This window comes from Fukomys damarensis, unplaced genomic scaffold (assembly GCF_012274545.1).
Source record: "Fukomys damarensis isolate Sample0158 unplaced genomic scaffold, DMR_v1.0_HiC HiC_scaffold_28, whole genome shotgun sequence".
In the NCBI taxonomy this organism is placed as follows: Eukaryota; Metazoa; Chordata; class Mammalia; order Rodentia; family Bathyergidae; genus Fukomys; species Fukomys damarensis.
Genome location: NW_022900940.1, coordinates 13778598 through 13794140, shown reverse-complemented (window position 1 = coordinate 13794140; position 15543 = coordinate 13778598). Strand labels below are relative to the sequence as shown.

Genomic DNA, 15543 nt, shown 5'->3' with positions numbered 1-15543 from the left:
GAGAGGGGGCGGGCGGTGGGAGGACAGGCAGGCAGAAAATATATAGTGAAGGGAGTACTGCCATTTACTAAACTTATCTTTCGGTGAGGTTTATATATGCTCCAAAATGAATTAGTATCTCTGAATACTCTAAGCATTGTTAATCCATATGAGACTGCTCTACATGAGTCTCTAAGCACATATCAAACAGACTAACTGAAATAGGAGGACTGAAGATCACAAACAGTAATGTAATCTGAGTACAAGAAAAATGATATTCAGAATGTAACACCAGCTACATGTTTGCTTAGCACCCAAGAAAATGCCAACTTAAATCCCAGAGATCAGATACCTTTTAAGTTTAAAACACATAAATTTGGGGTGGGGATGTAGCTCAGGGATACAACACTTTCCTAACACACAAGAGGCCCAAAGTTGGATTTTCAACATGACAAAACAAACAAATTACACATATAAAGTCTTCTCTTTAGAGGACAGGCACTATGCAAACTTAAGCCAATCCCTTCACAGGGAAAGAATAGCAAAGGTTTCCAAACCTGCAAAGAATCTGAGCCACTTTAAATGCACAGCCTTTATCCCAGCTACCCCAAATACTACAACTGGGACCTCCTCTGGGCAGCCTGTTCTCCAGCGTAAGATAAGTACCACAAGTAGAATAAATCAAGACAGCCCTACCACACTTCTGGAGAAGCTGTGAACACTGTCTGCTTAGTTCTTCTATATTACACATCTGGCAAAAAAATCAGCAGGGTAGAATGACGCACCAATCACTAGGAAAAAAGTATGCTACCACCCACTCCTGAAGAGGAACAGAATCAGATTTTCAATTACACATCTTACTACTCTTTAAGACAAAATTAGGAATTTAATGAAATTTTCATTTTGGTCCTATCATACTTAAATGTAATATTAAGAGTCTTACACTCCCAAACAACATCCTTTTCATTCCAAAAATTATGCAATACACTTTATACTCAAATTATCCATTCACTTCTAAACCTACTCCCCTTCGTTTTCTCTATCTTGTAACTGTTATTTGTTGACAGTACAACCAAATTCCCAATAACAGTTATTCCTTAACAGGGTCTTTAACTATAAATGTTCCTTATTCTGTACATCTGACTTAATGGCTGATTTGTATTCATTCTTTCTTGTTCTTTCCTCTCTTTTTCCTAGGCATCAGGGATAGAATACAGGACTTCACACATGACAGACAAGTGCTCTTACCACTGAGCCACATCTCTAGCCATTTTATTATGTTGATTTTTTTTTGAGATAGAATCTTTGACCTTGTACTCACTATTTAACCCTGGCTAGCCCAGAATTTACAATCTTCCTGCCTCAGCCTCCCAAATGCTGGGATTATTGTGCATACAGCACACACCTGAATGTTTCACTTCATTGAGCCAGAGTCTCACAAAATTGCTCCCGCTGGCCTTCACTCTGCCCTCATCATAATGGGCATCTTTTCAATATTCCCCAACCGCCTCCTGCATTATCTGTCAACCTTTGTAATAACCTTGCAGTAAGTTTTCTTGTTCTTGTTATCTATATTGCTACTAAATGAATCCTTTGGAAACATAGGACTTATCTCACTCCCAGTGGAAAAAAGAATCTCTTGACTCTGCATGCCTACAGACTCAAACTTACTCAAGCTAGGGTGACAGCTGATTCAATGCACTTTTTACTTTTTTTTTTCCTTCATGCAGGTTATACCTAATCCAACAAAATTTCTTCCTTACAAATGTGCCTTTGCTTTCCCTGATGTTCCTTCTTAAATACTTTTCTGCCAGATGTGACAGCACACACCTGTACTTGGGTGGCTGAGGCAGGAGGATCACTGCGAGTTTGAGGCTAGCCTGGAAAACATAGTAAAATTAAGGCCAGCCTGAACTACCTAGTGAGACTCTGTCGCAAAAACTAAACATTTTTCTTCCTCCTTGACACTGGAAGCTCTACAAGAAGCATGTCTGTTTTTTCCCCTATTGTATCCAAGCTGCCTAGAACACTGTTCGGCATGTGACGATTAGACTGGATTCTCAACTTGATGGGTTTAAGAGACACTAGGAAGGTGTCTGGATCGTAAGGGTGCTAATCTCACCAATAGTTTAACCCACTGATGAGCTCATAGCCACACGGGCTCCCTGTAGGTGGAGTCTAGCTGGAGGAAGGAGGTTACCCGGGCATGCCTTTGAGGGGCACCTTCTCTTCGGCTCTTTGCTTCTCTCTCTGCTTCCCAGCTGCCATGAGGTGAGCAGCTTTCGTCCCCCAGCCCTTCCTCCATGAATTTCTGCTTCATCACAGTCTAGAAGCAACAGGCCCAGGTGAGCTTGGACTGAAACCTCTGGAACTGTGAGCCAAAATAATTTTTTCCTCCTTTAAGTTGTGTATGTCAGGTATTTACACTCAGACATGAAAAGCCAAGGGATATGATGTGTTTATCAAATGAATGAAACCACTCTACTCTCAAAATCCAGCTCACAAGCCATTCTTGTCAGGGTCCCACAAAAAGTCAACAAAAAGCTTCATTAACTAATTTCTCCAATGTCTTAGCGATGAGGATGGAGAAGAGGAATTCCAAAGGCATTCTGAACCGATCTTGTCATTTAGTTTTTCTATCCTATATGTGGCTAATACCAGGCACACAACCTACCATAAATGACTCTGATATACATTCATGAATCATTTATCACAGTGACTTCCACACAGTTTAAGTATACAAAGTATATACTCTGTTGTAATATTCACTGACTTATTTAGTATTCAAAGAGCTTATTATATATCAGGCACTATTCTTATCACTGTAATACAGTAGTATAAAAAGCACAAAGCCTTGCTTCTCTGAAATCTATATATAAATCTATAAAGGAAGACAACAAATAAGAGAACAAGATAATTTCTTATGGTGGTAAGTTGTATAAATAATAACATGTTATATGAACAAACCTAACATAGTTAGATACCTACTATAGATAGGATAAGAACACTGAAAGATTAAAAATGGTCAAATCATTTGGCCAATTAGTTTCATTTCTGTAACTGTAAAAAAGAACAAAATCCAAAGTTCAGGCACTAAAGCCAAATGTAGTAGTACATGCCTGTAATCCAATTACCCAGGAAGGAGGCTGAGGCAGGAGGATACCCATGAGTTTGAAGCCAGCCCGAACTACATAATGAGACCCTTTCTCAAAAAACAAAAGTTTTAGGCACTAACATTTATACTCAAAGACAAAATATAATGGCTACTATGGTTTGGATTAAGAATGTCCTGAAAAAGTCTCATGTCTTCAGAGGCTGGGAGTTAGGAAGGTGAATGGATCATGGGGAAACTATATTCCTAAGTGGGTTCACCTCACATTCAACAACTGAATGTGTGCTAAGGAGTGGGACCTATTAAAGGGGTTACTGGGAGTTTGAAATGGAAAAGTTTATCTCCTTCCGGGCTACGCCCTTCTCTCTCTGCTTCCTGGTTGCCATGACATGAGTAACTTTCCTCCACCTGGCCCTTCCACCATGAAGTTTTTGCTTTGGAGCCAGGGACTAAAAACATAAGCCAAAATAAATGTATCTTTTAAGTTGTAGGTATTGCAGCCCAGCAACAAGAAAGTGACTAAAGCAATAGTTATAATAAAAATGTTCAGTTAATAAGGTAACATCTACCTGATTTATTTTTTTTATGGTGCTGGTGGTTGAATTTAGGGCCTTCACACTGAGCTGCACCCCCAGCCCTTCAAATTGTGACAAAGGGTCTTACTAAGTTGCCTATGCTGGGCTACTTGTAGTCCTCCTGCTTCAAGTTCCCAGAGTGCTGGGATCACAAGTGTCCACCACCATACCTGACTTGATTTAATATTTTTAACAAATGGGGAGAGGCTAAGAGTGCCTGCCCAGGGAGTCCAAGTCCCTGAGTACAGTAAAAGAAGAGAGAGGGGGAGAAATGAAGGCAAGGAAGAAAAGGAGGACCAAAAAGGAGGAGGAAAAAGAGAAGGAAAGAAAAAGGGAAGAAAAAAAAAAAGAAAATGGGAGATACTGGTCTTTGGATAAAGGCACGAGCGGACCAAGAGTTCCACTGTAAACATGACTAAATCTAAGTGCCCATTAACCACCTAGCTGGGTAAAATGATGTAGGCTACACAAGGTCACAGGATCCTCTACTGTTACCAAGAAAACTTACTTGCAGGTATAAAGGCAAGTCGAAGGATATAAAGCTTAGTATTAATAATGATATCTTAACATGACATTTTTGTGTAGCTGTACTATTTTATGAACAGTGAATATAGTTTTTTTTAACAAACATCTTTTAAATGTTTTGTTGTTTAACTCCCCCACTATACAAAGAATTATGATGAAAACAAGGAAGCCAAAGAGTAGTGAAACAATTGAACATCTCAATTACGGAGGGAAAAAAGAGTTTCCTCCTTTCCCTAGTTTTTCCTCTGACAAGAACTACTTAGAAATTATGAAGATTAAGTACTAGCATTAAACATTCCCAGACAAAATGAGCTTTGAAGAAAACTGAGAAGAAAAAAGGAGGTCTAGTCATCAGGGACTGAACCAAACTTTAATTTCTTTTTTTGTTGTTCTGTTTTTTTGTTTTTTGGGGACCACGGATCGAACTTGGGACCTTACGTTTGCGAGGCAGGTCGTGGCACCACTAAGCTAAATCCCCAGCCCTAATTTCTTTATGGATCAATCTACATGCACGTTCCAGAGCCCTACTTCTCCTCTAGGAAAGAATGGGCTCACCCAGACCCAGCCGAATGACACGTGGTTGCAAATTTGTAGCTATTAACAGAGGATAATCCCACTGTAATCTCAAATCCTCATTTGAAAACTGCAAAGCACAAATATATGTCCACATTATGTTCTCATGAAAACATTAAATCACAATCTAAGCATGAACTTATACAGAGCACCTAAATTCTAGAGGAAAGGCACTACTGTCAAGGACCATCATTCTTTTCTTTCTGTTGGGGTCAGCTTATCATTTTCCATGACCTACAGTAAGCTGCAAACCATCTTGGTTTTTCTTAGCAAGAGACTGAAATTTAATAACCAGCATCTAATATTGGCGCCTTTAGGCTTTCATTTAATTCTCTGATCTATGCCCAAGAGTTCTAATTCCAGATACCACTCACTCTCAAAGAACAAGATTTAAGGTTGTTGTCAGAATGATTATTCACTTTTAATACACAAACATCAAAACTGAAGAACACAGTAGTTGGATGACTTGTGTCTGGACAAGTGTCAGATGATGGTTGTTATTAGTCAAAGGTGAGACAACGAAAAGGACAACTCACATTTCCAAATCCATGATCAGAATTGTTTCCACAACAAACACTGCAATACTGTACTGAGTATATGAGATCTAATTTCAGCTTCTAAATGGAAGATGATTATATGATTAGCTCCATCAAACATTAGGCAGTTTCACTATGTGTGACCTATGACCATGACAACATTGATATACAGGCCACAGGCACAGACATGATACTTCCAAAGATATTTCATTTAAAGGATGCCCCTAGAAAAGGTTCTTTCTTTTCTAGAAAAGAAAGTGTGACTGAGTCTCACTTTGTGTTTGTGTTTTGAGGTATGTTATAGCTGCCTGAGAACCCCAGATCAAGCCATGAGAAAAGTGGACATGTGTGTTCCTTTGTTCATTACAAAAATATCCCTTAGATGATTTACAAAATCAAGATGCCTGCCAGGTATTTAGCTCAGTGGCATTGTGCTTGCTTCACAGATCAAAGTCCTGAGTTCGATCCCAGGTACTGGGGGAACACAAAAAAATCAATATGCCCACTCTCTGCACACAGATTCAGAACTATACTGGTGTTTCTATGTAGGCAATAAAGGAAGAAAGTGAAAAGAAAAAAATTACTACCATTTGTTTTGTTTTTGTTTTTTGAGACAGTGCTCACTATGCAGGCTGGCTCTGAATACACTATGTAGCCCAGGTTGGCCTGGAACTTATGGAAATTCTCCTGCCTTAGCCTCCCGAGTACTGGGATTACAGACAATCACTACAATGGTCAGCATTACTACCCTATCTGGAGGCTACACTATTTTTCCCATCAGCCCATCTCTTCTATCAATTTAATTCAGCATGATAAATTACAGCATGTTCAAAATATTTTCAAAGTTAAACAAACCAAAAAAGGTTACTTCCTAAATAAAAGCTACATATATTTGAAATGTAATCAAGTGAAATTTAAGCAGGAATGGAATATAAAAGCTAATAATTACATGTAATACTACTACTAGTATTCTGAGGCAGTTTAAGTATCACCTCCATTTCACACAAAGGAAAAATGAAGCCCAGAAGTGATACATGAAGAGATATATGGCCAAGTCAATATTTAAATCCAAACATGCTGGGTTCCAGAATACTCATTCTTAACATTATGCTCTGCTGTGCATACTGAAATATGAACATGGGGTCATAAACACCAATTTTTGCCTTCATGTTTTGAACAATATGTATAGATTTGAGCTGGGCATTATGGTACATGCCTGTAATCCCAGCACTTGAGAGGCTGAGGAAAGAGCATTGCCTTGGGTTCGAGGTCATCCTGAGCTACACTGTGAGCTCAAGCTGAGCCTGAACTATAAAGTGAGACCTTTCCTTAAACTACATAGGCCCCTGTGTGAAGAGACAAAGACTGAGTGCATGCAGCCACGTTGCGGACCTTGAGCAGTAGCTGACTTCACACAGAACCTGGGAGTGGGAGATTCAGAATCGAATCTCTTCTCTCATCCCTCTCCTGTGAGATTTGTTTGATCTCCAGCTACACTCAGGCTGGCTCCAACTCATTACTAGCCTAGGCTGTCCTGGAACTTGGTGTGATGCTTCTGACTCAACCCTCCCCAGTGCTGGAATAAGAGGAGGCCGCCATCATACCAATAGGCATTGCCCTGGATTCTTCCACAGATAAATTTGTTTTTGTTTTTGTCAGCAACCTTATCAAACATGATGGCTAGCAATGTTACCAAAAAGACAGATCCTCACTCCATGAACTCCTGTGTGTTCCCTGGAAATCTCAATACTCTTGTGGTAAAGAAATCCGATGTGGAGGCCACCTTCTCGAAGTACGGCAAAATTGTGGGTTGCTTCGTTCATAAAGGCTTTGCCTTTGTCCAGTACATTAATGGGAGAAATGCTCAGGCTGCTGAGGCAGAAGAGGATGGCAGAATGATTGCTGGCCAGGTTTTAGATATTAATCTGGCTGCAGAGCCAAACGTGAACAGAGGAAAAGCTGTACATCCTCTTTTGACTTAAACTATGACTTTCAATGTGACTATTATAACAGGATGTACAGTTACCCAGCACATGCGAGGTCCTCCTCCTCCTCCTATTGCTCGGGCTGTAGTGTCCTCAAAAACACCAGCATGTATCAGGGCACCTCACAAAGGGACAAAGGCAGCTTCATTTCTAAGCGTGGACAGTGGGAAACTTCTTCCAAGTCTGGAAAGTTGAAAGGTGATAACCTTCAGGCCATTAAGAAGGAGCTGACCAGATAAAGTAATAAGTGGATTCTTTACTGGAAAGCCTGGAGAAAATAGAAAAGGTACAGAGCAAACAAGTAGAGATAAAGAATAATAAGCCAGAAGAGGAGCAGACCAGCACCTCCCTGAAAAAAGATGAGACAAATGTAAAGATGGAGTCCGAGGGTGCTGCAGACGACTCTGCTGAGGAGGGGGACCTACTGCATAATGATGACAATGAAGATGGGGGGATGACCACCTGGAGCTTATCAAGGATGAAAAAAGAGGCTGAGGAAGGAGAGGATGGCAGAGAGAGCACCAATGGCCGGGATGACTCTTAAGCATATAGTGGGGTTTAGAAGTCTTGTCCTATTATTTTTTTACCTAGGTGCTTGTCTAAGATCAAAATTTCACCAGATCCTTTCCCTCAGTATCTTCAGCACAAGCTCACTGTTCTTTGTCCTTCCCATGTTCATAACTGCACTGCACCTAGTCCCATTTTCACTTCTTTGACGCTCCTAGTAGTTTTGTTACGTCTTATCCTGTAATTTTGCTTTTTCATACCTCTTTACAACTCAACAATAAAAAGGTTGTAAGCTTTAAAAAAACTATGTAATATATATATTATATATATAAAATATATATATTTGACCCCTGGTATGTGCTAGGCACTATTCCAGGTATTTGGAATACATCAGTAAGAGGAAGAGAAATCTCTGCATTACATTACAATAATCCAGCAGCTAACACTTGGAAAGCACTGCCTATGTGCCTTGTTTCAACAATGTTAAAGGTATTGTATATGTATAAAGCCACAATAACTCTATAAAATAGATGGCTTCATTCCCATTTCACACATAAGTAAAGAGACAACACCTGCCAAAGTTAGCACAAATCTAACAAGTCAGAGTCAGGCACTGTGGCGCAAGATCATAATCCCAGAATGTGGGAGCTAAAGGCTGGGCTGGGCTACATAGTGAGTTCAGGGCCAACCTGAACTACACAGTGAGACCCTGTCTCAAAAAAAAAAAAAAAAAAAAAAAAAAAAAGAATCAAAAAAAAAAAAAAAAAAAAAAAAAAAAAAAAAAGTTAAGATATGAACCTATGTATATATAGTCTCATGCTCCCAGTTCTTACAGTCATTCTAATTCATATAGTCACTTAAACATGTTCCAAATAAAGTCAACCATAAAATATTCACATGCCAACAAACTTCGGCTCAAAATATTAATTTGGTATATGCTAAAGAATTTATTACTAAGTAAGCTAGTATTAAAAATGCTTTTAGTACCATTTTACCAATCATCACTAAAGTTCTTCAAAACAAATTATTACTTTTATAACCCAATTTAGAAAAGGCCTCAATTTCCAAGCAAAAATGTCACAACTTAAATATCTGAAACCTGTAATTATTTTACCAGTAAAATAATATATATGTGTGTATATACATATATAGTATATACATATGTATATGTATGTATAGAAAATTGAAAATGAATCCAAATACAAAATCTAATACCTAATTTAAGAAACAGTATAACCTTAAAAATACAGCACAACAGAACATAAGGCTTGTGATTCAGACTTTGAAGACAAATTACTTCATTAGTTATTTCAATTTTGGCTTTGCCATTTATTAGAAAAGACTACCTTTAAAATTTCATTTTGAATATGATGGAAATAGCAAATTTTTTAATCTCAAGTTTTCTCAAACCTGAGCTTAAAGGACATGAAACAAGGTTTAGAATTATAACCAATACTTGTATAAATTTTTAAAAGTTATATGTTATAGCCTCAAAAAGGGGTATAGTTAGGAAACTTCCTTAAACTGTAGCTCAGAAAAGATGATTTGTGGTGGGGGGTACAACCCACCATAAAAGTACAGCCTAAAGGGGTTAAATAATGATTATAGCTATAATCCCAGCACTTCAGAAGGCGAGAAAGGTCTGAGGTAATACAATGTCTCAAAAAAAAGAAAAAAAAGGAGGGGCTTGGCGTGAGGGTACAGGTCTGCAATCCTAGCACTTGGGAGGCTGAGGCACGAGCATCACTGTGAGTTCAAGACCAGCCTGGGCTACATAGTGATTTCCAGGTCAGTCGGAAACGTATCAAATTTTTTGAATATGTAATCTACCAATAAACTTAAAATAAATTAGTATTACGACAGATACTATTTCTATTTATATAGCTTGTCTACAAATAAATAAAAATGAATTGTTTTCTGCCAATTGCTGAAACATAAAAACAGATTCTTAAAGCATACTAAACAGAGAAACAGAACAGTATATAACAGAATACTTTCAAAATACTGCTAATTTACCTCAATAAAACTAATCATGTTTTATCCTACAAACACGAAGTACTTAGCTGAAGTCCAACCGTATGTATATATGAACCAGAAGATCTTCTCAGTGCACACTTTCTGGAAAGCAACTTAATTAATATGATGTATGTTCAAATGCCAACCCTGGAACTCACTGCAGATCAAACTGATATACAATAGCAAAACCATAAAAACCACTCAAATGTCTATAATGAAGGAATGAGCAGATATATTGTGAAGCTGATAATAAAGCTTTCTGAGCCTATGTCGTAGCACATACTTGCAATCCTAGCTACTTGGGAGGCCTAGGCAGGAAGATGGAAAGTTCAAAGCCAGCTAGAACAATTTGGGCCTTTTCTCAGAACAAAACAAAACTATACCAGAACACTGTGGAACCTGACTGTAATGCCAAAAATTTAGTGAGACACTGCCTAAAAATATAAAATGAAAAAGGACTGAGGATGTAGCTCAGTGGTAGAGTTCCCTTGAGTTCAATCCCCAGTAGTGGGAAGAAAAAAAATATGTGTGTGTGTGTGTGTGTGTGTGTGTGTGTGTGTGTATACACACCCCAAAGCGCAGATTACATATATAACAAATGTTTAAAGGATTAAAATCTCCCAATGTGCAGTTCTATGATTCTAACGTCATGTGTATCTAAAGAAATGGGTGGAAGGGCTGGGGATTTAGCTCAGTGGTTCCACCACTTTGCAGAGGCCTTGCAAGCACAAGGACCCAAGTTTGATCCCTGATACCAAGGAAAAAAAAGAAGTGAGTGGCAAAAGTAGAACATATATCAGCCTTAAGTTCTAATTCTTCCTCTGTTACTTATTAGCTTTGGTGCTCCTGGAATTTCATTTAGCCTCTCTGGATATCCTAGTCACTTCTGTAAAATGATGCTAAAATTAGACTACTTTTCTACAAACTCTTTAAAAAAAATAACATAACAGATTAAGATTTCTACAGTCTTCCAAAATATCTTTTAAATCTCAGTTGTAATAAATGTTTCCATGGACTAACCATTCTGGTTAGAAACAATCTGAAAAGTATAGACAAACTGTCTGTTTGTTTGTCTGTTTTTGAGGCAGGGTCTCATTTTGTAATTCAGGCTGGCCCTGAACTCACTATGTAGCCCACACTGGCCTCAAACTGGCAATGACCGTCCTGCCTCAGCCTCCCCAGTGCTGGGATTACAGTCGTGTGCCACCACGCTCAGCTCAGACAAATTTATAACACTAACCACTTTAAAAAATGTATAATGTGGTCAGCTGCTGTGGCACATGCCTGTAATTCCAGCACTTGGGAGGCTGAAGAAGAGGATTATGAGTTCACCACTAGCTTGGGCTACACAAAAGAGTTCAACCATAAAATATTCCCATGCCAACACACTTTGGCTCAAAATATTATTTTGGCCTACACAGTGAGAATTTGTCTTCAAAAAAAAGAAAAACAAGCACCACAACCGTGTTTGCCTATAATATTTTCACAAATTATATTAAATATTTCTTAGTCAACTATACAGCTTAACTTATCTAAGCATCCCAGACAAATATTATGCAACATAAATTACACATACAGGCCATATGACTTATTATGCAATAACTGTCACAATATTCACCAAAAGACATTATTTCATTCTCACACTAATCAGAAAATTAAGATCTAGGGGTTTGGGGGAAGTAGATAGAGGGGATTGAAGTAAAGTTCTTTGGACTGAACTGCATCTCCCATCCTTATATTTTTCTATTTTGAGACAAGGTCTTACTAAGGTGCTATGATACCCAGCCTGTGTTTGAAGATTAAATCCTCTTGCCTCAGTCACCCAGAGTGCTGGGATGACAGGAGTTCACCACATGACTTGATCCGGATGTTTTAAAGGGGGTGTTTCTGCAACATCAAAAATGAAATACTATGTATATCAAATGGCTCCTCATAAAATAATAGATGAAATGAAATATCATTTCAGTAAACCATTTAATACTGAATATCTCTGTACCTAAATAGCCTAATCTTGAAGAACAGCATCAAACCCTACATGTAAGTACTTCAGCTTCACACCAACCTTTTAAGCAAGATAAATGACATTTACTAAACCTTAGCACATTCACAACCAGGCTATGATGTGTACGTCCCACTGCTGGGCAGCCTGATCCAGCCATGATACACGCATGAATGTCCCAGCAGGTAGCTTTTTATTAATTTCATTAGTAAACAGACTAACAAAAGTGATTAAATCTGTTTGCATTGCCTGTGGTATAAACTGCCTGAAGAGAGAGACAGTCATGCATATATCACCAATGGGTCAAACCAGTGGAAGCATGTTAAGGTAAATAATAGTCCCATTTAAATTTAAACTGGGCGTGGTGGTGCACACCTATAATCCCAGCACTTGGGAGGCTGAGGCAGGAGGATCGCTGTGAGTTTTAAACCAGCCTGGGCTACATTGTGAGTTCCAGGTCAGTCTCAACTACATAGTGAGAACCTGTCTCAAAAAAACAAAACAAAACAAAACAAAAAACAAAAAACAAACAAACAAAAAACCTAATAATAATAATAATAATTTTTAAAATAAATTTAATGAATGTATTTAATTATTCAATTACATTAGATTTATTTACAAAAAGTTAACATTTTACAAAATTTTACAAAATTGTCTCTTCATATCTGGGAACTTACCTGGTGAATCTGAATAAATGACCAGTTTTCTACATGACACACACTACTCAACACATTTGTATTTGTGATTATGCAAACTAAACATTTCTTATAAAATACAAAAAATTGTGTATTTTTTAAAGATTAATGCCAATTTTACTACTTTAGATACATTGTTCCTATCTAAAAATCTATAACCATTTGACCGTCCTTTTCTTCATCTTCAATATATTCTGTATGACTCATAAATTAGTTTAGTCTGAGGTTTAAAAAAAGGGATGGCCAGGGCCAGGGATTTAGTTCAGTGGTGCTGGCCACCTGCCTTGAAAGCACAAGGTCCCATGTTTGATTCCCGGTAACAACAACAACAAAAAAAGGATGGCCAGGTGAGGTGGCACACACTTATAATCTGAGCACTTGGGAGACTGAGCCAAGAGGATCTCGCCACCTGGGCTACACAGTGAGTTCAAGGCTAGCCTGAACTACATAGTGAAACCCTGTCTCAAAGTGGTGGTGGTGGGGTGTTGGAATTTATCAAGGTATCTCCTTCAATATTTTAAAGGACACCACCAAGTACAATATGGCTTTTTCCTTATTTAAATCATTATATTTACATATATGAGTGTTATGTTTTGATACATTCAATCTGGGATAATATCCTCATTTATTTTTTGTGGTGACCGATTTCTTTCTCTTAACAGAACCTATCGCCAGGGCGTGGTGGTCTATGCCTGAAATCTCACCACTCTGGAAAGCTAAGGCAGAATGGTCTCAAAGTCTAACCCAGTCTGGGCAATTTAGTGACTTGGTGAGATAGTCTCAAAATGAAAAATAAGAAAAGGGCTGGGGATGTAGTTTAGTTTAAAGGCTCTGGATTCAACCACTAGCATACCAAAAGAAACCCACTGAAATAAAAAAATCAGAACCTATCCATACCATTATAATTCAAACAGAACAGTCTAATATTAATAGTGGAGACATAAGGTTACTGTGAATTGAACAACTTTGCTGAAGTTTTCCTGATGGTATTAAGTAAAATAATGTAATGCAAAAGTCAGAGAACATCATGTGAATACTTTACACAAACCATAAACCCACCACCGTAGTCTACATGTGGAAATATTCTGAGACCCTTCTCAATATTTTCCACTGTTTCTGCATTAAATGGGTAGAGCCCTATAAAAAACAATGGTTACTACTAACCTATCCCTCTGGGCAGGCCTGGTGCTAGGCATTTAACAATTTTCATCCATTTACTCCTCAGAGTAACTCTGTAAGAAACACTACTCTCTGCATTTAACAGACGAGAGAGCAAGGGCTCAAAGAGGATGCAAGGCTGCTAAGTGGCTGATGCAGATTTCAAGTCCTCAGGAGCTTGACATCAAAGTCCATGCTTATCACAGTAAGCTATACTACCTATGAAAGACATAAGCATAAAAGATCAAGAAGTTTTTGAAAGATTTATTCAACGCTCTTAGGTTCATGCACAATACTTCTCTGCAACAGATACAACTAATTGCAGTAACACACTTACCTACTGTAAATTAAATCAACATTGTAAATTGTAAATTAAATCAATCTTGCCAAAGGGATAGGATTTATAAGGTGACTCCAATTCTTATCTCAAAAGAAGTATCAGAAAATTGATTCCACGCAGGCTACATAAAGCTTCACCTTTTCCATATCATATAAATATTCTTGGTTTTCTGTTTTGATTTGGTTTTGTTTGAGAAAGGGGCTATGTAGTTCAGGTTGGCCTTGAACTCACTACGTAGCCCAGGCTGGCCTCTAACTCTCAGTGATCTGCCGGCCTCAACTTCCCAAGTGCTGGGATTACAGGCACACATAACCACGCCCAGTCTCCATATCATACAACAGCTCTAATGAGTACATTCCCTAAAGTTTGTTTTTCCTTATTAGTTTTAGTGGCACTCTTAGCTACACCTGTTCAAAAGACAGTCATTCCAAGAAAAAAGATATTAGAAAAGGAGCCACACAAGAAGGCACTTTTCTTAATAATGTACTTATATGCAACATTTTTCAAAAAATGTTTGGACTTCTGATCTATTTTTTTCTCCAAGTCTTACTCACCCCTGTTACTCTACTACAACATGGACTAAGAGTCACAAGCTATCAATTTTCTCCAAGAAGGCATCCGTGTTTGAATCATTCGTGTAACCAAACCAGTCTGACGGCTCGTTGCCTTTTAAAGAGGGATTTCAACAGTCATCTAAAAGGTGGAAGAAGTGCTGCCATCTCTCTTCAAAACAGTTCTAAAACTTAGTCCTGGCAAGTACAAACTCTTCAACAATCAGAGAAACTTTTGGTGTCTAAGTCAGGACTGAAGAGAAATCTTTCACTATTTCTTCTCCAACAAAAGAGGCAAAACTGAATAGCCATCTTTCTACTCAATCAATGCTGGAATAAACACATTTTACAAGTTCTCACAGCAATTTTCCTCCCATATACCCATTCCCTGAGCCTGCGGTAAGAGATGTTCCTCTCTGGTCCCTTCCCTCCTCTTCAATTGAGAAACGCCTAACCACTCTTTTGCAATATAAAACTTTATCCTTACTGCAGATCCACCTTAACAACTAACCTAAAACATTGAGCTCTGGAAAACCAAAGACTTTCTTACTCCTCGATTTAATAAAACTAGGAACTACTGCGGACTAGTCTCCCAACTTCTACCCCTGAGCTTAGCAGTCAGCCTCGTCTTAGACCCTCGGACAAGTGAAAATGAATACATTTAGACGGATCCAGCGGCCCACCGTATTCAAGAGGGCGCCCACACTGGTCTGCTTTTACAATGGGTCCCAAGTGGCAACTTAAGAGTAGCTCTTCATTCTTTTGCTTTCCCAAAAAGAACAATCCACGCCAAAATCCCACCCTTACAGAGAAAGTGACAGACTGGAGTTAACCCTTTGGCTGCCGCCACAGACCAGGAGGCAGGGAAACCACAACAGCTCCCCCCCACCCCGAAAATGTGACAAGCTCAATTTAACCCTTTCCAAGCATCTGCCGCACTAAAGGCACAGCCCTTTCAAGGCTAAAAGTAATCAAGCCTTCAGTCGCGGATC

General features: G+C 38.5%; 1 protein-coding gene and 1 pseudogene across 1 annotated transcript in view; one reads left to right on the top strand and one right to left on the bottom strand.

Annotated features, from left to right (window-relative positions):
- Nucleotides 1-15543, bottom strand: part of Arl8b (ADP ribosylation factor like GTPase 8B) — a 44675-nt gene that overhangs the window by 28548 nt on the left and 584 nt on the right. The gene's annotated exons all lie outside the window — the stretch shown is intronic.
- Nucleotides 6771-8014, top strand: LOC104863654 (annotated as a pseudogene).